The following is a 25586-nucleotide window of genomic DNA, read 5'->3' as shown; positions in this document are numbered from 1 at the left end:
GGGTTGTTTCTTTAACGTTACTCCGAATGCCCGCCTCGATATACATCCGATCTGATATTCGTTTTTAAAATTACAAACAGTTCGTGTATCGAACGTTTCGTTGTATTTTACGATATTCCATTTTCTTTTCATTGTTATTCCTTTAACGATTTTCCAATCGATTACCCTAAACCACCAGAGAATAGGAAAAAAATTCATTCGTCCAAAGTGGATTCGAGAGTAGGACAGCGTGACCCATTTAAAAGTGCATCGATCCCTTTTAACTGGTAAAAGGGTGGTGACGCGGCGACTGGCAGTAGGTGTCAGGCAAATTCTCGTGGAGAACGGCAACGTCGCCCGACAATTGGCAATTAGCCGGTTGGAGCCGCCGCGCCGGGTCAATTGGACCCACGCTTCCAGCTTGGATTCGCGAGTCCGGTCACGTCTTGCCATGAAATTACTCGTTGGTACACGCACTGCTGCCGTACATCCTCGCTGTCCGAAGCCGACCTTCGTTGCCTCCGTGACTCTCATCCTAGTACACGTGAAATCGAACGAATGTTCGCGCCGAAAACGATTTTCGAAGACGATTTTCATACGAGATCGATTTTCCACGTAAAACGTATTATTCTGGCTTCTATAGAAAATAGAAGAATTGCGCCCCTGTAGGAGTAATTTTATCATGGAACGACTTTTTAACGCGAGAAACGACACTTTTCTCTTCTGCAAAAATCGGAATTGCACCTTTAAGCGTGTAACTCTGCGTTTCTAGTAAAGTAAAATACTTTGTTTCTGTCGAACAATCGTAATGATTTTTATGAGAAATAGATGAACTGGATCTTTATTAGGACAATCTCGCCACGAAATAGAGACATCGTGCGATTTGTCGACCTTTGTACGAGTAACTCCGCCTTTGACGCGGAACGCTCCGTTTCTGTGAAAAGATCGTGTAACGACTAGGAAAATGAGAAGTCATTGACCTTTAGGTATAGAAGTAATTTTGCTACGAGACGGCGTTTCGATACTAAACGCATCGATTTTGTTAAAGGACCTTTAGAAAGACATTTTGCACGAGTATTTCAATTCTTATAAAAGTCACGTTATTATTAAGATTGGCATTGTTCGAGAAAATACGTACTTAATTGCCATGTATCGTTGATAATTGCGCATTTCATTCTTATTTCATGGAAATACGAGTGGAACGAAGAAAGATCGAATCGAAACACGCTTAATGAAATCAAAGGAATCACGTGCTCTCTACAACGATCGTTAGTTCCGAGATTATTGGCGAACAGAGAGAAGGACACAGGTCGGAACAAGACGTTCACGAGGCGATAGTTAATCAGTGGCCAGGCTTTTTGTTCGGTGCAGGACAAGAGCCAGAGAACGCAGACATAAGTTTGCCGGTGCACGTTCGTCGCTCGACATATGGCAGTCCTCCAACAAGTGGCAGCGAGAGCCCAGTGTACGAGCTTTATGGCTTCGTGTTCGTCGTCCATTGTCTGCCCTGACGCGTCGCGTTACTCCTGTCCCTTTTGAGAAAATCGCGCGCATTGTTTCTCCCCGTTATTTATGGACTGCCAGCTTTACTTAACTTTATTTGCGTAGATATCAGGTAGATTCGATGAATCGTAGGAGACGAATTATCATCTCGAGAGTTTATCGCTACAGATTTGGAATTTGATACTGGTTACTCGAGATTCGACTTTCAGGTTTCGGCGTATTTGAGATTTGGAATTCGAAGCTATGCGAATATTTCGAATTTGGGACTCGGGATTTGGAATATTTGCAATCGAGCTTTTAAAGTTTGGAATTTGCGATTTATAAATCGAAGACTGAAATTTGCGAATTAAACGCGGACATTTGACGATAGAAAGTGCGATTTCGGAAATTGAACGTGGAATTTCAGACTTGAAAACACTTGGATATTTGAATTTAGAATCTAGAAGATACGCGCGTCGGTCGTGAAATTCTGAATTCTGTCTGCGATCGATCGATACAAATTGAGAGAGTTAAATATTTAATCGCAAGTAAATGTACAATTTCCCGCGCGATGCACCAACATCCGGCGTGTCCTTCGCCAGAGGACAATCACATCGCCGTTGGTCCCGACACTCTCAACGTAGTACACGCGATTGTAAGTAAAACATTGACCAGCGAAGGTCAAGGCGAGTGCTCTACCAGTTCCAACAGAGGGATTTCGTAGTCTCCATTGTTCTCGGCAAGCTGTCGAGTCCGGTGATTATCTTCGGACTATCTAAACTCCCCATCGCGTTATGGGAACGTAGGCAGCCAGATCTTTACTATCTTTGTTCGTGGTACCATGTCTAAAGCTTAAAAAAAGAAAAAAGGAGAAAAAAAAAGACAAAAAAGAAAGAATTTCCATTTTGACAGCAGGAAGTATCGCAGATTAATCTTTCGATATGACCATTTAAATCTTTTTCGATTGTTCGGATCGTTTAATTTCTATTTTAATTCCTTTCGATTCTTCCTTCGCTCATTCGTTCGGTTTTTTGGTGCTACTAGTTTTAGGAATTACGCACCCGTATTCGGGGACGATAAATGGCGCGACTGGAAAAATTTAAAAAGTCCTCTCGCTGAAATTTACATTTTTTAAGTTGTGTCGCTATCGATGCCAAGCGACTATATCATATATATTAGACGGGCTAATATAGCGAAGAATTTTTGCTTAATTCGAACGACCTGTACTTTTGCCGCAGAGTGTACACCGTCACATACTAAGTCGCGATTTGAATTACAATCGGCGCATCCCGGTGTCCCGTCCAGTCGGGTCGCTTCTCGTTAACCGCCCGCCATTCTTATGTAATTTTATGCTAAATTTCCGCCACCGTGCGACTCACACCTCTTACATCAATCCCCTTTTCCCATGAAACCACGCTCTCCGCGCCAATTTCTCTCCTGTTGCTCCCTTTTCGTCTCTAAGATCCATTCCTTGTTTTCCATTTCTCTCAACCTCTCTTTTTTCACCAAGCTGCTCTCTATTCATCGATTTTCTTTCTTCTTCGTTCTTCCTGTATTTTCGGTTTTATATTATTATGTAAGTTACCGAGGATATTTTACATCGTCTTATTAAATAAGACATCCCAGATACTTCAACGTAAATGAGTTGTTTAACGAATTAGAATGTTAAGTTACTTTATGGAATTTTTAATCTCTATTCTCAATTTTATTTATTATTATTAACGTTATTGTAATATTCACGATTGAATATTTAAAAATTTAAAAACGAAAAGTCTTTATAAATATCGGAGGTAGTGCAAATACAAGTACATTTCGTAATTACGAAAACAATTTTTATCCGGTACGTTGCCTCTCGAAGGCAAACCAAAGAATTGGTTTCCCGAAAAAAATGTTCCAAGTCGGTATGGAATTTCTCTTTCTTCGGGCGCTTCCTTACCGCCAGCGAACGAACGAGCATTCTACTTTATCCTCTCGTGGCCAGAGAAACGAAGAACCTCTGTTTGCCGTGGAATCGATCGGAAAAAAGTTCAAAAGTGCCGCCTCTTTCGAAGACGTCATTCTCTCGCGAAATGTTTGAATCCCGAAAACATATACTCGCTTAATGCACTTAGATAGCAGAAAGAAAGAAATCTAACTTTAGGTATGCTAGATTTAGCATAGTTGACAGACGTAAATCGTATAGTCGTATAGTCGACGAACAAACTTGCAATTTACAATTCGTCGCTCTCCCTTTTCTTAGTAACCATCTCCATATTTCGCTGCCTCGGTAGTTTCCCGCGGGATTACATCTGGCATACGGTTAATAACGAATCTTCAAAAGGTTGACGGTTATGAATAAATTGAAACTTCATTGGCCAGGTTGCAAACTCATCGGTATGCAAATTTTCTTACGACCAGCCGTGTCCCCTCCATTCGAGACACGACCACCTTCTCTTTCTTCGTCTTCGATGCTTCACTCTTGCCGATCTTTTTCTTCTTCGAAGAACGGTGTTGTCCTTCGAACGATCTTATTCGATTCCTCCTTACGGCCACTGGAGTCAGCAGCTCCGATTGCGATTACTTCGGTTAGTTGACATTGGAATTTTGTTGATAAGGCGCGTTGCTCGGTTTATGCTTAACTACGTGTATGGTTATCATAGTTATCCGTGCATGGAACGCGAACGAGCGGTACTTACGAGTGGTACGAGAAATACTTTTTACTAAAATTATCGATTTGTCATTTTTCAACGAGTTTCAATTTCTATTAAAATACTTTTCCGACGTAACACGCGTCTAAGCCGTAACAGCTCTTTCAATTCGTAAGTTTCTACTATAGTTTCGAATTTCGTGCTACGGTAAAGAAGCTAAATTTATCGTCTATTGTAATAAAGTGTCTTTGTCGTATTCTCTTTTTATTTATTCTTTTCGTCACGTTCCCTGGCGAGGTATAAAAATATGCAAACGTTTAAATAGCATTTACATACCAAATAAAGTATATTTGGTCGCTCGACTGCCTCGAAGTGCAACGTGATGCAACGAGTCTCTTTGAAGTTTAAACACGGTTCGGAAGAAACCAGAATAGGCGCGTAGACTCGTAGAAGAAGCGCGTGTTTGTATTTTGGCTCCACAGTTTAAAGGAACTGTCCTCTCCTCTATAAATAACAAAGTGTTCCGGAATTTAGAAAGTGGTCGTTATTTGGTGGAAAGGCGAGAATTTATGGTCTCTGCTAGCGAAACGAGGATGCAAATTGTCGTAATAAATGGCCAATTGATGCTGTAAACACAATCTCACGATGCTTCTTCATCCGTTCTAAAGCTTCTTAGCGCGTTAATCGTCGTAGAAGTTGTACTATGTTTTTTTTTCATGTTCAAAGAGACGAGCGAGACAAGTCGATCGTTACGATTGCGAGAAAACGAAGAATTTTTTACTCGAAGAAGCTATTCTTTTTTCCTCTCGATTCGTCGCTCGCCAAACGATCGTATGACAACTTGCGACAAAATTAATAAAATCTCGTCCGTAGTTTCGAGAGTAACGCGAAGCAATCTTCCCTAACTCTGTACCGATCTTCGCGTCATAATCGCGAACAAAATAAGAACACGGTCTTTTAATAAATTACTCTACCCTTTAAAATGTACGCTCGTCTGGCAAAGGGGAGAGAGGAAAAAGGAGAGAAGCGTATTCCGATAATTGATAATCCTGCTGTGGCCACGTGAAAACACTGATGGGTTCATTCGGGAATTGAACTTTCGAGGCAAGATGGCGGTTGGATCCGGAGCCGATTCAAGGATCTATATTATTCAAGCGGTAAACGCGGACAATCTCGTTCTATTTTCTTTCGTGGCCCACCGACGGTAGAGAAATATGAATTATTACTCATTACGGAGCCGAGAGCGGCGAATAGAGGCCGACTTGCATGAAAGGTAGCGTTAAAGGGGCAGTGGGTGGGGATGGATAGGCGCGATTATAAGTTGGCGAGATAATGGCGGCGCGGTACTTTTAATTAAAAAGGCTGCCGCCGACGCGAATTACGTTAATACGGCCGGAACTTGCGAAAATTTGTCTTCCTGTGTTTCGCGGCCTGGTGTCCTTCCGTTGTGAATGTCGCCTAGCGTTTCAATCTCGCGAATTTTAGGTTACGTCTTTCGGACGAAGAATGGAGACGAGATTGGCGCGTCTTAAGGTTACGTCCGATAGCCAACGCTAGCGAGACGCTTTGAATCGCCGATGTTTGACTTATTCGTAGTCGTTTAGGCATAATTTCCGAATTTCTAACTTACTCGAGACAATTTTATCTTACTCCGCTCTACCTCGTAGCGAATAAAACTCGCGCTTCAGCTTTCCAGCCAGTTTCATCCTCGTATCGCCTGTCTTTCTACATACAGCAGAAACTCGAGTCGAAGGTTAAAGTTGCAGCTTTCACCTACGACAACTTGCCCTCTGGTCTCTGTACGTCCTCGCCATCTCCTCGACGACTTGTACGTCTCGTAGACTGTCGAAGCTACCCCCTGTACAGTGGCTGCAAAAAGTATTTGCATACCAAGTATTTGACGGGAGAAAGTTTAAAGTTGCCAAGTAAATTTGTGTATATGCACCGTGCGTTCTGGACTCCGCGTTATATTTATTCACCGCCCTCGTCAAATACGATTCCGTTTTTTAAAATTCTGTATTCGTGGCAGCGCTTGCGTTTAAACTTTCTCTCGTCTCCTGTATATTAGGAAGCTTTCGCGCGTCTTAAAACCTGGCCCCTGCTTAAACCAGTCTATTTCAAATAAAAATTCCAATCCGAAACATTCGCAAAGATAAAAAAATCGTTTTCGTATAATTGCCAGGATTTGATATCGCAGAAATGAAATATAGAGCCTGATCAAAAGGACGTCTCGTTGAAAAATAAGAATACTCGGGAGCAAATACTTTTTCCAGTCACTGTAGTTCGGGGAAAAGGAGGAAATTGTCCTGGGAGCGTGTGCGCGCGGGACAAAGGGAACGCTTCCGGCTAGGAGGGGTACAAAGTGTGCACAAGTTCTTCTTCTTTTCACTCCGTTCTTCTAGTTACCCCGTCTTGTCTGACGGTTTTCGGTCGGGGAACGAAGACTCGTTTTTCTTTCCTCCGAGGGCGTTCTGACGTGGTTGCTCGTTAGGGTAATGGCCGGGTTGCTTTGTGGTCTGTAGATTTCGGGGTGAATTGCTCGGGGTGGAAGTTTTCGGAAAGGGGTTGCCGACGCTGGAGATAATAATCGGCGGAAGATGTTGTTTAGGGATTGAGGAAGTTGGTTTTTTTTTCTTTTAGGTATAATGGGGATGATGTGCATTATGATTGTTAGGGTGTGTTATAAATTACGTGTTATTTTGCACAATGTTTTATATCTCGTATCCTATACCGTATTGTATTCTACGTGTGCTCGGGGATAAAGGAAGCGGGAAAGCAGCGATGATGGAGGTTAAGTTGGAGAAATCGAATTTTTTCGAGGGAATATATACGTATGATGATATGCATTATGGCTCTTACGTCACGTTCCCTTGTACAGAAATCTTATAACGAAATTGAAAGAGAATTTATGCGATGTATCTCGGAATTTATAGCCCGAAATTTTTATGATAAATAATCTTCCAATACGATGTCGAATGTGCTACGAATTTTCCAAATAACTCAAGATTACAAGTACGGGACGAAAGACGACACGTAACTGACCACTTTCAGTGTCGCTATTCCGCGTGTGCATCGTCTTTTCTTTCGTTTTAGCAATTGTCTTATGGTAAAAAGTAATTCTCAACGACTGATCGCCTATGTGGCCCGATGTAATTGCACCGGATCTCTCTCTATGGAATTTCCTTAAAAATAGAGCGTGAAAAACAAAGCAATCGCGATCGAGCAACTAAAAGACGTTGTTCCGAAAACGATAGCGAACGTACTTGCTGAAACGCGTGACAATGATAATAAAAAATGCGGTTGAGAAGGCTCGATTTTGTGCAGCGTCCCGACATCTTTCCGATATTACCTACATAATTTCCAAGTATTAATAAATGGCTATATATTGGAAAGACTGCTGTCTTTCTATTTCCTTTAAAGATTATCGCCTATGAAAGAATAATATTTTTCGTTGTTATTTCGTTCGTTATTATTTATTGGTTAATACCGAACGTCCGATGAATTATGAACAGCGAGCGTGGCCGTACTGTCGACTCTGAACGGAGAATTCCGGTTGGCCGGAGATTTTCATCGCGTTTTATTTAACAGGCTGACGCACGTGCGGCGGTTGCTTCTTGCGGCACGTTCGCGACACCCGTCGACACCAGGCTGACCCTGGTTTTGATAAAACACGCGCCGGAAATTTCGGCACCTGTTACGCGCGTGTAATGGCGCCCGGCGACATCGATGTCGCACCGTTTTACCTCCTTTTCGATTAACATTCTGTCCATTTAGTTCATTCACCGCTGCTCCTCTCTAGCTAGACGCTTCAACGATTTTAGAAATTGTGAGGTTTATTTGGCTTTTACGAAATTGCAAATAATATGGTTTTACAATACGATACTTTAAACGACATAACGCGCGAAGCAACGAATCGAAGTAAAATTGTCATCCATTAAAATCTGTTGAAATACTTTGGAAAAACGAAAATTAGTTATCGATACGCTATTTTGCATATAGTTCCCAGTGGATTCTAACTTTTTCCCTTTTCTGTGTTTCAGGTGAGTTTGCTCCCCGTTTCCTGAGGAACCGAAAGACTTTTCGCGGCGAGTTGGTGAGTTAAGGCTAAAAGTTTCGTAAGAATCCCTGCCGTTAAGGGATCGACGGAGGGTCTGACCGAGCATATTCGCGTATATCACCATAAACACGACCCTTCCAGTGTCTATGAAGAAGAATTGCCCCTCTAATGATCCTGGCACCTAAAAATCTAGGTCGAGTACTCAAACGCGAGAACAGATTAGGTCATAAGCCTGGGAATTAAAATCTAAAATGAAAAAAAGTTCCGATATAAGAATCAGTAGATTATCAGTCGCCAGTAAACGACTGTAATACAAAGAGGGAATTTCGAATGTTATCCAAACGTTCGTTAATTAAACCTTCGTTCGAATCTACGGTGTACGTAATAGATCGGTATAGTGACTGAAAGACGATATTGATTTTAAACGAAGGGGTATCGAGTCGTAAGAAACGTCGTGTTTTATCTTACTGTAGATAAACGCGCTGGATCGTGTTTCGCCGACGTGTTCGTAGATACTTTTCCCTTTGTTTCTTAAAGAGTATTCTCTGGATACAGCGTCCGTGTAACGTGCGTCCGAAGCAAACAGATCGGTATTTCTCAAAAGCATTTGTCAACTATACGACGAACGTGTGGTAAATGCGAGGAAACGTCAAAGGTGTTTTTTAACTGGCAAAAAATTGGACGATGCTAATCAAATAGAATCAGCACCGAGCGAGTCCTTGAAATTCAAAACCCCGATTTTTTGGCAATTTTTCGAAAATGCGATCGAGAAGATGGTCGAAAAATGGAAAAGGTGGTAGAAAGCGCCGGTCGATTCGAACTAAAATAACGAATTTGTTTCATCGAAGGTTGGAGCGAACAAACGACGTTACTTATGGGACGATACGATATAAAGATCGAGCATTAAATAAAAATGAGCAAGAAGGAAATAAAAGATTAAAGCGAATTATTTTATTTTCGAACGGAGAGCGTTAACAACGTATCGTCAAAAATTCCGTGGGTTGTTTAATTCGGCCGCTGTAGGTTAATTAATTGTCGTTAATTAGCGCGGCTCTTTTCTCGCGTTACGCTAATAACGCCATGGTAATACCGTTTTTTAATTACGCTCTATTACGCCACCCTTTTATTACGTTGCCTGGCGCGACCCGTTTCGAAACATTTAATTAGCCCGGCCGTCGAACGCCACACGAAATTGCTCCGTGAAAATAGCCAAGGTGCCATCGCGACACCCGGGATGGGATGCTTGCTTTCTCCTCGCTTTTCCCATTCCAGAGCCGATATTTCCGCTCTCTGACGGCCACGTTGTCAGCTTTTCGTCCACGTCTATGACCAAACGAGAGAGATCTCTACTATAAGTCTTGTCATAACTCTTTCAATTCACAGAGAAAGAATACTCGTAGCTTTCACAATCGTGTACGACCGAACGGTGGTTAAATCCGAATAGAAGTATTTAACATAAATTTGAAATAGGGAAATTCTCGTAGAGGAAAGATAATAATTGTTCTTCATCAAGTTACCTTATAAATGGATTATTTCAACTTCCTTAAACTGCTTTGGAGAATCCTTGCCCGCGGAAAAAGCCTCGAATAAAGAATTCTTTATCTTGTGTATATGCGATACAGGGAACTGTGATAAAATTCGGTAAAATTACGATAGAATACGTGTACAAAACGGAGGTCCTTTTATAAAGATCGCTAAATAAAGGATCTTGCATGATGTGGCAGAAGAATCGTAATAAAATTCCCTTTCTGCCACGACGCACGAACGAAATAAAAGGCCCTTCGTTCCGTTACAAAGGTCGCGCTAGTAACATTTTCTTTATTCTTCTTACTTATCCGTCGACTTATATTTCAATCTGTAACCTTGAAAAACAAGGACAACGTTAATTCGAATTCTCAGTCTAGTGGTAAACGATGCAGGTCTGTTGTTACGATTCGATATTCGAAGAAGAGTCGGTTTAGTAATTGCTTTTTTTCTCAGACATAACGTATATTGGTCGCAAGGGAGGAACCTTAACCCAAAATTAACTCCCGAAAGTCCAACTATTTCCCGTTATAGCTAAGTAAGGTAAGTTCTTTCTACCAAATGACGGTCTTAATTAAAAGGAATGACTTTTATGCGGAAACGTTTCTTCAATTTTTTACGGTTTGTATAACGCAAAATAGAAAGATAGCTGGATTTTCGGGGGCCAATCTCGCCGCCCCTTTACGGTGAATTTACACAGCAAAAGAAAATTGCGTAATACGCGCGATCTTTTGAATTTGCGGGTTGTATCTTCTCTCGTCTGTTCGACGCATGGCTAATTTTTTTCTTTTCATTTGGATCAACGCTGTTAGTATTCTAATTCGCAAACGATCGTACAATTAACGGTTATCGTGGTGGAGGAAAAAAGAAGGAAAGAGATGGACTGGCGTACGATTGGGAAATCGATGGGGCCGTGTTGCCGGTGAAATTCTAAATAACCGATTGCACCCCAGAGAACCAACCACCAGGCGATTCGTTTGCCAACCTCGACGAAGAGGAAACGGCGTTACCCGTTCGCAAAACGAAATTGTTTCGCTGGTTTCGATTCATCCCCTCGGTTGTCACTTTCCCGTAAATATTTATTCCCCCTTTTTCTTCCTAATTCTTTGTTTCTTCTCACTTGTTAAATACTAGCATTTGTCGTTTACTATAAAGATCTTGCCATATCGTTGGTACGAAGAGAGGAGAGTTTTGCTAAGCAGCAATTTTGATTTTCTCTGTTTTATCTCGAATTTGATATCGACGAACGAGAAAAACCACCAGCATCGAGCAGTCCCTTTTGTAGCTCGTTAACTAATAACAAAAGTTGCGAGTCATTTATCGCGAACGTATATTTAGCAAGAAATTAGTATACAACGTGAATAGCCACGTAAAGCGTATAATAAAAGTTAAGCGTGATTTGACCGAGTATCGAGATTCATTTACCCTGTACAAAGTTCACTGGTAGTGCACTCTCCCAACGATATTATCATCGTTTTCTTTCAAGTTTCTCGAATATTCGCATAAGTAGTCTGTTGCTGTAAAAGGACGTCGTAGGATTTCGTACGATTTAAACAAATGTTTAAATACTATCGTGATCTTGCAACTTGCGTATACATTTTCAAACTGATTTCAAGTGGAATAAGAATTGCCAATGGAATAAGGACGGAAACAAGAATGAAACTATACGAGTCTATGAATCGCGATAGTCTGCTAACATTACCGATATAATTTCAAAATGCGTTCGTAGGAGACGTGCGTAAGTGTTGGGGTACTTTGGCGTATATTAGTTAGGTACATTAGCGATCCCTGTTTCGGAAATTCAGTCACCACGATGGCAAACAATCGCGACAGGTGGCCCTTTGTCAGAGAGGGGAACGTTGTCGTCCCGTAGTCGAGCGCGAGCGCATGCACGCGGTATTTATCCGGCGGAAACCGTGGCCATAACTTCGTTTCCATGGGAATTGTTTGGCAACAGGTGGGGAAAATTTCCACGCACAGGCCAGCCTGCACAGCCTCGTTTTGTCGTTCCAACCCCACCGAATGCGCTCTCCCTCTCTCTCTCTCTCTCTCTCTCTCTCTCTCTCTCTCTCTTTCTCTCTCGCCGCCCCTCAGCCATCCTCGCTATTTCCCCCACTACGCTCCACTACGAATGGAACAATTCTGTTTTTCACCCCACCCCCTTCGTTTTCTATCCACGTAATTTCGTTACTTTTGCAAATTGTACGACAGTTTCCAGATGTGTGATGTATTTGTTGCGTTCGAAAATTTGGAAGGAGTTGGAGAAGCGGTGAGAAAGAGATCATAGTCGTGCAGAATTAATGCTCATTTTTACTCCTCGAAGAAGACGGAAAGGATTCCAACTTGCACGATCAGGAAATTAACTTGTCTCGTTCGTCTTGTAAAATTTTATAGATCCTTTATCCCATGAAAATTAAAGTTAGTAAGTAAAATTAGTAAATTAGTAAAAGAAAAGTAAATTAAATTTGCAAGTTTCGATTAAATTGAAAACCAGTTGCAATTTCAAACTATTCATAGAATTGCCTATTTCCATAGCTAAGTGTAAAGGCCTGTTTCCATCCGATCCACGGTTACGAGGATAACGTTTTCCGATTATTTCGTTCGCAAGCAGGTCCAGAAATGGCCACCTTTTAGCATCCTCGTTTCTTTCTTCGTTTTTGACACTTCATGTACGTGCATGTATATACGTCACACCTGCAAGCGTTTCTGATACAAAGTACACGCATAAAACGAGCGAATTCAGCCAGAGGCGGTCTCCGTATATTGCACCCCCGCGGATCGTCGCCGACATCGACGCGACGACCCTTGTACCGTGACTCTGATCTTCGACGCGATCACCAGAGAGCCTTCTAATTAAAATCTCGGAACTTTTTCCGTCCCCTGACGCGTTTCCGCCTCGGTGAACAAGATCTGTGAACACGGGACGAAAGGATCAAGGGTTCAGGGGTGGGAATAATTGAAATCGTTCAGCCACCCCTCGCGTCAGCAATTAACACACCCGACTACTGGGTGCCATCTACGTGTCTTTTTTCTTTCTTCCTTTTGTCATTTCCACCTTTCTTTTTCGAAAGGTTTTTTGGCTTTCGCTTGGCTGTATCTGTTGAGATTTATTTAATTTTTAGGGGGCGAAGAAGAGACGTTGGAGCTTTTTCCTTTCAACTTGTTTGAACAAATTAGTATCTTCTATATGTTAATATTTTTTAAATATATTTACTATATATTTATAAATATTTTTTACTTTATTCGTAAAATTAGTACCTTTTTTTTTTTTACAAGATTTTGCTATTTATAGTATTGTACACACACACACACACACACACGCATATATATATATTGGTAGAAAAGTAATAAAACTTTGGTGAGAGCAGGGCATCCGAGGAAGGGATCGATGAACGTTAGCGAGAGTCGGACGCGGTAACGAGGGAAGAATTAATAGATTGTGGGTAAAAGCAGAGGGGAGAAATTGTAGATCGTGCGAACAAGGGAAAGACGGAATGCCTCGTAGGAGAGCGCGGCGAAGTTGAAAGAGAGAAAGAATGGAAGGAAATGCTCGGGGAAGCTAAAAGTGAACAAGATTCGAGAGTATTTTAACCGTCTTAACCCCCATCGGTCTCCAATTTTCGCAACTTGATCTGTTCCTCGTGCGTCTAATTGGCACAATGATAAACCATCGATCGAACGAAAGTATAGATATAGATTCTTCCTCAGCGGTATCGTTGTTCGAGATTTCATTGTTTCCATCTTACCGTTCCTAGGTTTGCCTCGCGACCGAGAGAAGAGCGAAGAGAGAGCGTAACGTCTCTTCTTCTCTTCCATGCGCTCACGCCGAATATCGATGTCGAAATCAACGCGCGTCTAGCTGCGTTCCGAAGCTGTTGTAGTAGCGAGCAAAGCAGCAAACTAGTAATGAAAATGTGTCAACTCGACGCGAGGTACGGACGAGGGTCGTAATCGCGCGAAAGGCATGATATCGATGTACGTGTATGTCGAATTTGTAGGTACAGAGCCGCGTGTCAGCCTTTTTCAATACCGAAAGACAGAAAAATAAAGTGATCTATTTGCCTAATAAAGTTCTGCCGAAGAAGGGAGGATTGGAATTCTTCGATTTGAATTTCGATATTTTGCGATTGCGAGAGCAATATGTTACAGCGGTTGTAATAGCAACAAAGATAGCAGCAATAAACGTCATAATCGTGGTACTAGTAACACAATTAGAGCTCACAATATACCCTCGAAAAGCAGATAACGCACGACAGCGATGCCAAATCTGGCAAACGACGTTTTCATTGTCCATCTTCCGGCTGGAATCACGTTATACAGGCGAAATGACATTTGTAAATTCAGGAATAGATTCGAAACAATACCCGCACACATCGAGCTGCACACGAAGTCGAAACGAGTTTTCCGTTTTGTCCTGATCCTCGCGTGTGCCGAGCCTACGAATTTTAATGAAAGCTCGAACTCGCGAATTGTAAATAAACCGGGCTGCAGGCGAGCCCCGAGCTTGATTAATCTTGATGAATTATTACAAACCATCCCGTTATTTCCTCCCGTAAATGCAAAACATTATCGCGAATTCGTATCGCGAGCATTGCGTTTCATTTGTAATCATCGCCAAATTACGATCGGCCATTATTGATTCGACCGGTAACAGAAGCCAAATTTCATGGTAATTAAATCACAAGCGAGAACGTTGTTATAACATACGACGGTATCCCTGAATTTTTAATTGTTATTAATAGACCGCGGACTTTTATGTATTTAGGTGAAACTTGGAGATGAAAAAATACGGAGAATATAGGCAATAATTATGTAAAATTATGTAAAATTATGTAAAATCATGTAAAATATCCAAAATGTAGTAACCTTCATGATATTTAATGGACGAAGTAACTTTTCATCCAAGCTGCAGTTCTTCGATCGTATTCGGAGAAATATGAATTTGCATAAATATCTTCTTCTGTTCTTCGTTTGCCAGGGTTTCTACGGTGGCAGACGAAGGAAAGCTCGACGCTTAGATAGCATCGTTGGATCGTAGATGATCATAGTAATAATTTGCAGTAGACTACTAAAATTTCTACGTTTACATTCTCGATAACAGAGATTTATTATCGTAAACAGGCGCGCGCTTGAACGAATTTGGAAACTCGGAAAAATCCATATTTATTACCATAATTCGAATATCGCCACGTATAAGATATTTTTGTGTCTTCGATAGAGACGCTTCGCCCCTAAAATAAATCAACTGACCAAGCGAGAAACACCCTAAATCCGGAACATATTTTTAGAAATTTACAATCGAATTACCGATAACCATCGGAGGACGAAAATCTTTGTTCGAAATTTGTTAGAAATAACATTACCTTTGGTCTGTTGCTGCGACCAAAAATTCCATGGCAATCCGCCCTTATCGCGCACCGAGTCGTAGCAGGAAAGCATAAAGCGAACGAGTGGAAGCATAGCGGGGATGCTTTATGGGCCAATAACAGGGGCGTGCGTCTTGTCGTTGTAAATTATTAAGCCGCCCTCGGCGCGGCCGATAAAGCTTCGCGAACCCGATATCCGTGGCGTTGGCGAGCCTGCAGCACCGTCCTCTTCTGGGCAGGAAATAACGATTCACTCGACGACACCGTGTACATTGTACATACGGTAAATCATCGACCAACTCGGCCAACGTTTCCAACGATGTACGACGTGCTGTTATAAGAGAAAAAAGCCGGTAGCTATTAAAAGTCGAAACGAGGGCGATATTTTCCGGATCTAAAAGGTGCCCGTTGGATCGTTCTTTGTCTGCTACACGCGGGCTAGCTTGTGTGCTTAGAAAATAGGTTGTCTAACAAAGGACGATGTAATTTTATCCATTTAGCAAGCTTCTACTTTAACTGCGAAAGAAATGTACGGTAATTGTTTGCGAGTACGCTTTCTTGTTGGTTTTATCTTTCTGTTAATAACGCGGCGACTTCTTGCCGAAAGAATTATTTTTTCTCGTGAAATTTGCGTTGGAATCGTTTTATTTTCAGGCTATCCTATAGTGCCAATCGTACCAATCGTGGCTTTTGCCGAAACTTCCTCCTAGAAACGTTATTTCCTCTTATTTATTATATCTCAGAAATAAAATAAAATTCAAGTTCTGCAAGTACAAACTGTTGAGAGATGAAATTTAACTAGACTAGTTCTCAGCCGTCCGAAGACACGTCTAGAAAGCAACGAGTCGGGTTATGGTCGCCACGAAGGGTGACGATGTTTCGCCTTAGAAGGTCGTCTTAAGTGCCCCTTAATATTAAGCAGGTTGGGTCTTTATTGGCAGGGCTGCCGCATTAATCCAGTTACAGTGTGTACGGTCCGGAAATTTGTAGACGGTTATAAATTTTAAAACTTGTTCACGCACCTGCGTTCGAGCCACCCTCTTGGCTTACGAGGGTTAATCGACCGACTCGAAGTATTTTGCGTATCAAAACTACCCCCGGTGGTCTATACGCAAGCAGAGTAATCTCGCGCGAATAGCGCTGATTAGAGCAAGTTAATCTTATCTGTGCTTATCGATCCAACTTCAGCAACCCCGAGCAGCGAATCTACGAACCAAATTCACGCGCGATCCTCCGCGACTCGTCCAAAATCTTTGGATCCTTCTTCGAAAACTTTCCCCATCGACGCAATCTTTGAACAGCGAAATTCTCCGCTTAATTACCGGGCCGTGAAATCGTACTTTTCATCGACGTACTAATCGATAAACATATTTAATTAACGCGACGGGCCGTGCGGCTCGCGAAGAGAGAAAAAAGAGTTGGTCGGATATTTAATAAATCGGCGATACGCAAAGCGGCGGTCTCCTCTCTGCGGAAACGATATTATATTTCGGCTAATGAGACTGAAAGTTGGCCGACGGGCAGAGGGCGAAGGGCGGGTAGGAGCCAGCGTGAGCCTGATTGGTCGGCTATTAACGACGCCCGAGCCGTAACGATCATGCGGCGTGCGACAAATACAAATTAATTAATAACGTTCATAAACCAGTCCGGCCGAGTAGCTTTAACGGCTGGCCCGGCTACCGGGGGTTAGTTAATACCCGTTAAATTATCTACGGTACTTACGCAAAGATCATTAATTTATGTTCTGTCCTGCGCCGCTGCTTTTCGCGTTCGCGCCACCAGAGATGTTTGCGTTGCGGATCAAAGCTGCGCCATCTACGTTGCGTTGGGCAACGTGCCTGGTGTTGGCGAATCGGAGCGCGGCAGAGCTACATTATTACGGAACTTCTTGGGCGTCGAACGGTTTACGGTTCCCATCGGTTGATATTCCCATCGTATTTGCTGTTTTGCGCGAGAACGGATCCTTTCGAACATGCGAAACATTTATCGTATTTTGATAACGCGCGAACAATTTCTGCCTGACGATGACGTTTGATCGCAATTCGTACGCTTTCGTTTCGCTCGGTTATTTTCATTTGAAATAAACGGTTCTTCGAGATTCGTGTTACGCCAAAATGGCCTGTACGTTTTGTCCAATTTCTTCGTCGATTCGTGGTCTTTTAGCTTCGAATCGCGCAACAATCGTAATAACGATAAATTTCCGCCAGAATTTCGACGGACCCTTTACAAATTAATCTACCAAAAACAGCCGTCCAAATGTCAACGATTCGTTCCAGTTTAAAGTTGGAACAGCCGCGGGCCACTTTGCCGTCATTAATCACCCGTCTATTATTTGCACTCGATCACCGGATCGTTCATTACATTAATTAGCATCGATGGATCAGAAACGTCCGAAATATATTCCTGTCGTTAACGGATTGTCTCACGGTACTTGTTCGTTTCAACGAAAATTCTGCGATCGTTGAATTCCGTTTCTAACACCAGTGGCACCGTCAAATTTCCTAGACAGAGACTCGCGATTCGCGATAAAAAAAGGCAAGTAACGAGCCTTGCTCTCATTTCCAATGACAGTGCAAGAGAATGTCCAACTTCTTCGCAAATATTGTCGTCCATCTTGAGAACGAATTTTTAGTCTAATAATTCAGTTGTAATTTATGTTGGAAGTCGTAAACAGCAAATTCCAGTTTCTAAAAATGGCTATATCTGTTATTCCAAGTACGATCTTTTATCGTACGCTCGTCTCGAGCGAGCGAGAAACAACGAATTATCGCGAAAATAATTCGTGTTTAAATACAGCCTTCGTTTCTTTGCACTGGTCGCTCGCAACTTTTTCGAAAACATCGTAGAACGTCAGCCTAGTAGCCTCTTAAACATAATCGCAATCGCCCGAAACCGCGCTACGTCGCTCACATCCCCTACGTCTCTTGTTAATTAAGAGTAATTGCTATCCATGTCCCTATCCGGGACAAACAGACGGTTTGTCCTGCAGTTTGCAATCACTTAATCGCGAAACCGAGGAACGAGTGACGGCCAACTCGCTCTTCCAACTCGAATTCTCGTAATTACAGATGCTCAACGGGGAGAGACGCGAAGCCAAGTTGCTGTTTCAGGCGATACCAATCCTTTTGACGTAAACAGCAACCTGTCTCGCGGAATTTGTTATTTGTAAAAGTAATCAACCCTTAACGCTGCGACTTTTAATTGTGAATATCGACCGGCGACTCCAACTTATTCTCGTCATACTTTCTCCTTTCCTTTCCCGAGGAATCTTGTAAAGCGTTTATCACGCTTGTTTCTAGTCCCCAAAAGAACAATTTTCGCCACCATTTCAACGATTCTTTCGGGAAACCATATGTTTATGCATATTGATCGGCTTTATCCGCAGTGCTCGAGAGGCACACTTGGGGCGCTTTAAGCCACGATTTTCACCAGAAAGACACACCCACTTTTGTTTTTAGAAACTAGAATTTGCTATTACCGTATTTCATAGTTGAATAATTCCAACTAAATGGTCAGAAACAATTGTATCTACTCGTTTGTGTATCTTGAATGGTAATCGAGGGAACAATTTCCATTAAAAAGATTCGGCCATTTTTTTAGAAACTAGAACTTGTTTTCCAACGATTCCAACTGGATTCCAACAAATAATTTCAACGAAACAGAAACGCTTCTACCAAAAAAATTCATCTCTTCGCGTCCGCCGGAACAATCGATGAAACGATCCAACCCTCGGTGACTAGAAACACCCGTCGAAGCCCCATGCTGTTGATAGTGGAACCACTGGCCTAATAAACCTGCCCTAACCACGTAACAGACGTAAATCGCGAGGCGACGATAAAATCTGCGAGGATGTTGGCCATTTTTATAGTCGAGCCTGCCATCCCACAGCTGCGATCGAATCCCTTTATTCGGACGAGTGTGACGAACGTTCGTTCGACTATATTCTGATTTACGATCAGGCTGTTTCGATGGTGTACCATGAGCCTAACGATCCACCAGAACCACGATGGACACCCAGCTGCGCGGTATCATTCGATTCTCGAGAATTTAGATTTAATCGCCGATTTGATGGCCGGGTTAACCGCGAAAAAGTAACGATGCCTGTTGGTCGAACGGATGTCGGAGAAAAAATGACGCGTGTAACGCGTGGCTTGCTAAGCTCACTCGACGAGTTACGCAGCTGGATTTTGGCTTACGTTTTAAGGTTACCGATCGTCAATTATACGATGGAAGATTACAGAAATTGAAAGTTGCGTGAAAATTTTAAAAGTTATAAAATACAGAGCCCAACTTTTTTTATTCTTTGGAACAGGTTACACGGGTGGTCTTTTCGCTTCTCTGCAAATTCCCATTTTTCTATTTTCAAATAAACAGCTTCTTATCGTTCTCTATTTTCTCGTAAATTCCCACGTTCCTGTTTCCAAGTAGAGAGGTAGGTTCGTGGAGTGATGTTTAAAGTAAAAAGCCTGGTTGCTCTGGCCGAGACATCTAAAACTAAAAATTATTTCAAACTGCAATCCCATCGCGATCCTCATTTCAAAATATATATATATCCGTGAATTCGCATTTCGATTCTCGTCGTTAAAATCCCCAAATAGCGCCAGAGAGTAGATAGTTGAATTGGAAATTGTTGCTTTCGCGTAGGTCGAATATTTCCAGAATAGAAAATAGAAAAGGCCTGGAAAGGCGTTGGGGTTCGGGTCGGTGGCACTTAGACACGGTTCGTTAGTCGTTGGAGATTGCATCTTGCTAGATTTACTGGGAACGTACGTCGACCATTACCAGCCGATTGCTAGCTCGAGTGCAATTTCGTTTCTGGATATCGAAACGAAACACTCGTTTCTTAGTCCCGCTGCCTGCCATTTTTCGCCCTCTAGTCTGTTCACTCTCTGCATCTTGATTTTGTGTTCGAATAACAGCGGTCTGTTCTTTCGAAGAAAAAGAATTCGCAAGTCATTTCAACGAGGTTGTTAAAAATCGTCCCTTCCAGCGTTTTTAAACATTTTTAAACCAATTTAAAAACCATTTTAAAAGTTGTTCGTAATTTCTGATGTGTTACAAACTTTGCCAATACGATCACGATAGCCGAGTCTCTCAACAATGTGCACGAGACTGCATATTTTATACGCATAAGTGGTGTCTACAAATGTCCGAATACTCTCATGAAAATCGTCGTTTCGCGTGCGAGCTTTTACGATTTTCAACGCGTCATTAGCTTCGCCAGTGATTTCGAGAAGATTCGTTACAGCTCGTTTCGCGTATCGATCTTTCCGTTATACCTGTTCAAATTCGCGCTACCATTTCTCACTCTTTGCACCTGTAACAGGCTTGTAGCTTCGTTGTTTCCAGCTTCGAGAAATTTATAATTTGTCTGTAGTCAGTTTGCGGTAATTGCATTTTTCGTGCTATTCTTTCAAGGTGAGATGCGATTTTTATAAGAAAAATTGAATCGAGAAGAAGCTTTGTTTCCGAATAAAAATGTTTGACAGAATGTTATGTCGAAAGTTATCAACCAAGCAGAGACAACGAAACCTCGTTGTTGCCCAATTGTGGGAAGAATTTTCCTCGATTCGTGAGTGGAATCTCTGTTTCGAGGGCAATATGGCGCGAGTTTTCCCTTTTCTCGAACGGAGACAGCTGCGTGACAGCTCGTATTTCTTCGAAATCCTCGGAATAATAGAAAAGAGCACAACACGGCGACTCTATGGTGCACTGATGGCTTTTCCGATGCGCGCCGCGTGCACGAAACAACTTGGTCCGAAATTCCCCGCTCCGACTAATGGCGTCCGCCATTTTCCGACGCTGTTTCTTCCAATGGACGATATTTCCATCCTTCTCCACGGATTTTACATATTTTAAAATGCACGGAGCATTTTTAATTTTACCCTTTGCTATTTATCATTCGTCTTTGCTGCGATTTTTTGAAAATCTTCATTCGTTTCGGTACGGTTCGATTTGTTTGATAATCGGCATCAAAATTTTACATTTACGTGGAATTTTTTAATCTTTGGACACTCTACGAACGACTTTGGATAGAAGTTTGAAAATTGCGAGATTCGTTCGACGCGTCAAAATTTCACATATCGATCTTAATCTTCGTTTTAACAAAAATAATCTCTTAATAAGAAGAAACTGTCGTCCGTCGGTGTTCTTTCTAAAAGAACCAGTCACCGTGACGCCTCTTCAAATCCAAAGACGACGTTTCTCGACGGAGGACTTTCCGCGACAATTTATGAACGTAATTCGATTACCAAACAAAATTACAGTAGAATCGGTAAAACTGTTCTGTCAAAGGCAGCTGCGTTAGCGCAAACCTTGCTTCTGCTCTTCGTTCCGACTAATTCATTTGCCTTTCTGTTAGCAAAATAATTACAAAAAGATGGAAGAACTAAAAAAAAAGGGAGGTGCAAAAAGAATTGGAAAAACAAGAAGCGAGGAGAAACGAAGGGTAAGCTTTTCCAACGAATGGAAGACATACTTTTATCTTAATGGAATTCGTTATCGAGCAAAAATAATTCTCTTTGACGAGCAGCCGAGTGCCAGCGAGAGTCGACGATGGAACGCGGTGTAATGGAAAAAGCGCGGGAAAAATCGAAACGCCGGAGGATCTCTCGCGGGGGCTCCACTCGGATCAGAATTTTCTCACAAGCATCTTGCCTTCTGCACGCACGAACAGAGATCTCTGTTCTCACCACTGGAGATCTCTAGAGGCTGAGAATCGATCAGAATAACGTTTGCAACAAGTTTCTCAAGGAAACGCTTTGAGACAGTTGGTTCTTTTTGTTAAACGTTGTCGAGAGCGTTGTCATATCGATTGGATGAATTAGTCGATGCGGATAGATTTTGCTGTTTCATCTTTCCTTGTCAATATTCCCAAGTTTAAGCAAAATTCTTAGTAATAAAGGCCAATACGCTTTACCGTGCATAAATTAATAGATAAAATCTATCGAAATTTATCGAACTTATTTTTCATCGTCACCGTTCATAAATTATTACACCTAACTTTCACAAAAATTCCCAACGATATAACCGATTATAGCATATTCAGTTCGAAACGTCATTGGAATTCCCTGCGAGAGTTTGTTTGGTCGCGACTCTTTGTCCGCAAGGAAACGCAGAATTTATTCCGCTATATTAATTAACCGGCGTAGGTGGAGGTGTCGGACGGCCGTCGATGGGGAACACTAGAAAAGTAATCGAAGTAATGGCTCTCGAGAAGCGGTCGGCCTCGCTAATCGAGGACCCACGGAATTATCGACACATCCGCCGGGAGTTCCCATTCAGCTGGCCAAGTGTACTCGATGGCTGGCTTCGACCGCGGTCCCCGAAACGCCGAACAATTCAACCGCCGGGATGGAATTAAAAGGAGAATCTACTCGTGAGAAAGTTTTCGCCCAGGCTTTGGATCGATCTTGAGCCCAGTTAATCGGTTGTTTTGGACGTATGTCTACGTGTACTGGCCGTATGTTCGCATCGTGCGCGTTGTACGGAATATTATGAAATTTCATGGCTATCGTAATGAGACTCGACCGCCAGGATTATACCGGTGCAGTTTGAACGAACAATCGGAAAACGTACGTTAAATCTAAGAGAATACCAAATATAACGACAAGCAATGTTTTTCAAGTTGGTTGTTAAAAACTTCGTCTGAAAATCGAATGGAAACAATGGTAATATAAGCTTGATGTAAAATATTTTTCGTTTTACATCGTTTCAAAGTAACGAATTTACAAATCAGGACCTACCAAGTTTTTCATCATGCCGTGATAAGTATGATCGTTGCTTCTCGAAGACAGCAGAAAGAAATTCATCGAAATTGTTGTTTTTCTAACTTCAAAGTTTCAGAGTTTTAGCAAAAGGTCTTTGACGTATTTCTACGTTCTCAATTATAGCGTTCCACTGTACAAGCAAGTAATCGATCCTTTGTCGAATTATGCTGAATGGTTTGATGAACGTCACAGAGATTCCGAATGATTCCGGAAGGCTTCCGTACTCTTTAATTAATCGACTATGATTTTGATTGGAACAAGGAAATAGGGTTTAACGAGAGACGCGTCGTTCGATCCTGGCGTTCCGCGTGGATTTATGACACGTCAATCGATATTGGAAATAGATGGTTCGAACGTTAGGTATTCCAACTGGGACTCGCAGATTTCGTAGCTTTAAATGAGAGAAATGGGAGAATATAACATTTCGGGATGTTACTATATTGAAACGATCGTTTACGCGAGCTTTCGATCTAGTCTTCAATTATAATTTACTCTTTGGACAGATTTGACCCGTCATTTCGAATGAATCGTATATACATATATATTGAAATGTTTCTACATCTCGTCCTCCCACGCGTAACACACTGAAAACCGTTGCAGCGTACTCCACGCTTGACATAATAGGCAAAAGTCCTTTCAAACTCTCTTTAAACCAAAGGGAACGCACAGTGATCGAAACTTACGTTCGAACGAGCACACTAGCGCAACCAGAGCCCGTAACTCCATTAACGGTTGCTCGTTACACGTCGCTAATCACGTTTCCGTAAAAAAATCGATGAAAGGATCGGAAATAAAAGAAGAAAAGCGTGGGAAAGAAAGGAGAACGGTTTTCCGCGCGAACGAAAAGCGTTTGTAAACGATGTATCGATGCTAATGGTCGCGTTGAAAAAAAGAAACGTCCAATCAACGGTGTCGTTTTCCTCTCCTGGTTTCAATTAGCTTTGATTGGCTGTCCAGCCTTAATTGAAGCGTTAGCGGTGATGCTCGGTCGAATTAATTTCTGCAATTAATAAAATCGCGAACGCGCCACGCTTATCGGACACGATTTCTCTGTAAAAGGATCCTGGTCGAAACGGCGCGCCGTGGAAACGAAACGAACCGGTTTGCGACGCGCCGTTGTCCGCGAGAATCGAATTGTTCTGCCGTGAATAACGAGCGCTGTTGTTTCATCGAATTATCTTTACCCTATTGGTGTCGCTTTATGGCGGCCGTTAGTTCCAAAAAGCGGCCAAGTTTTTCACTTCTCTGCCCCCCTTTTCACGGACGATCGCCTAGTAATTTGGACAAACGCGGGATCTTCGTTCGGACCCGCGTTTCGATGGCTGATTGGAGACGACAGTGGTACGAGGACTCGGATGATTCGTGACGAGCCCATACGTGACACGCAGTTCTTCGATATTTGATGTTTCGTGGATAAATTCGTAAAAACGCGTTCAAACGTTCCGTTCCTTCTTATTCCTAGTAAAATTTCGACGAAGCGGGCTTTTGCTTTCGTTCGTAAGTCAGATACACGAAATTCGATAGATATATGCAGGCTTGCACGACTACCGTAACCGTATACTGTTTACACGTCGCGCAAAACAGGGGCCGTAATTTCGCGATTATGAAAATATCGGCAAAGGGTGCACCGCGCGCGACACGTTGAAGAGATTAAAACGAACGGTATCGCTGATATTCCTCGCGGGTTTATTTCGCGTATGGACACGTTACAGAGGATCGAGCGTTACGGTCCAGTTAATGGCTAATTACCCGATTAACGCCGATTCGATTGATCGGTAATTATTTTACGAGCTCGATGTAGCCCGGCTCGTTCGATAGTTTGTATAGGAAGAGCCGGGGCATTATCGTCCCGCTATTCTCTTACGAATCACTTGGCTCTCTCGTTTTTAGCAGACTTAAAATCAATTTTATCGCGTAATTTTCCACGATTCGTTCGATTGCTTCCGTTCAATTGACGCTCGCTCGATATAATCACCTGTTCGATGAAGTCGCTCGATAATTCTCCTGCGCCATTTCCAACCATTTCCCTCTTTTTCTTTCTTCCTTTTGTTTTGAACTGATTTTCAAAATGCCTTACAAAAATTCGCTTTTGCATCGACTATCTTTCCAAGCTGAATATTTATGAATTTTGTTTTTTATTCAAACGTCGGGAAATGCAAAGACGTTTCGTCGATTTTTTGCAATACGTATATCTTAAATCGAGCTTATTACGGTTCTCCGTAAATTCACAAGTCCGTCTAAATTTTCGGAACGTTGCGTCTCTCTCGAGAAATAGCCAAGTAGTTCTTTTGTTAATATTATTATGACTTAACTTTATTTAATTAAAAATTAATCCCCGATAATGTTCACCGGTATCTCGGTGAAGGTATGCGAAGGATGGAGAATCTACACGATGGAAAGCTGCACGAATCGAAGCTGGACGAGGCTGTTGAAACTCGTTGGAAATAATCGTGGCTGGCAAACATGGAACGAGGGTGACGGGTTGCCGTCTAGTTGTGAACGACGTGGAAATCGTCGTCGACGTCTGAGACGATTAAAAGAGCGAAGAGTGCCAGGCGCAGCAGCCGGAAGAGCTGCAGGGAGAAAGGAAATAACGAGCCGACTTGGCCGGTGACTTTTTTTCTTCCTGCAGAGGGCCATTAGCGTGTCTATAAATAAAATAATCGCCGGCCGTGTCTTTTGTCGTGTCTCCCGAGCCTTGTCCTCGCTCTCTAATGTCGCGCGGTCGTTTCACCGAACAATTGTTAGGGTAAGACCGAGCCGATCGATTCTTCGGTTAAAA

General features: G+C 42.3%; 1 protein-coding gene across 21 annotated transcripts in view; it reads left to right on the top strand.

The window, feature by feature from the left end:
- LOC126925546 (polypyrimidine tract-binding protein 2) overlaps positions 1-25586 on the top strand; it is a 417994-nt gene that overhangs the window by 129223 nt on the left and 263185 nt on the right. Inside the window, exon 2 of one of the 21 annotated variants that reach the window (XM_050741196.1) lies at positions 8129-8181. The exons of the other annotated variants lie outside the window; for them this stretch is intronic. The gene's annotated coding sequence lies outside the window, so the exon portion shown is untranslated. The remainder of the gene's footprint in view (positions 1-8128; positions 8182-25586) is intronic. 21 annotated transcript variants of the gene reach the window in all.

Source organism: Bombus affinis, chromosome 16, assembly GCF_024516045.1.
Source record: "Bombus affinis isolate iyBomAffi1 chromosome 16, iyBomAffi1.2, whole genome shotgun sequence".
In the NCBI taxonomy this organism is placed as follows: Eukaryota; Metazoa; Arthropoda; class Insecta; order Hymenoptera; family Apidae; genus Bombus; species Bombus affinis.
The sequence above is the reverse complement of the archived record's forward strand: the minus strand, read 5'-3'. Positions and strand labels throughout refer to the sequence as shown.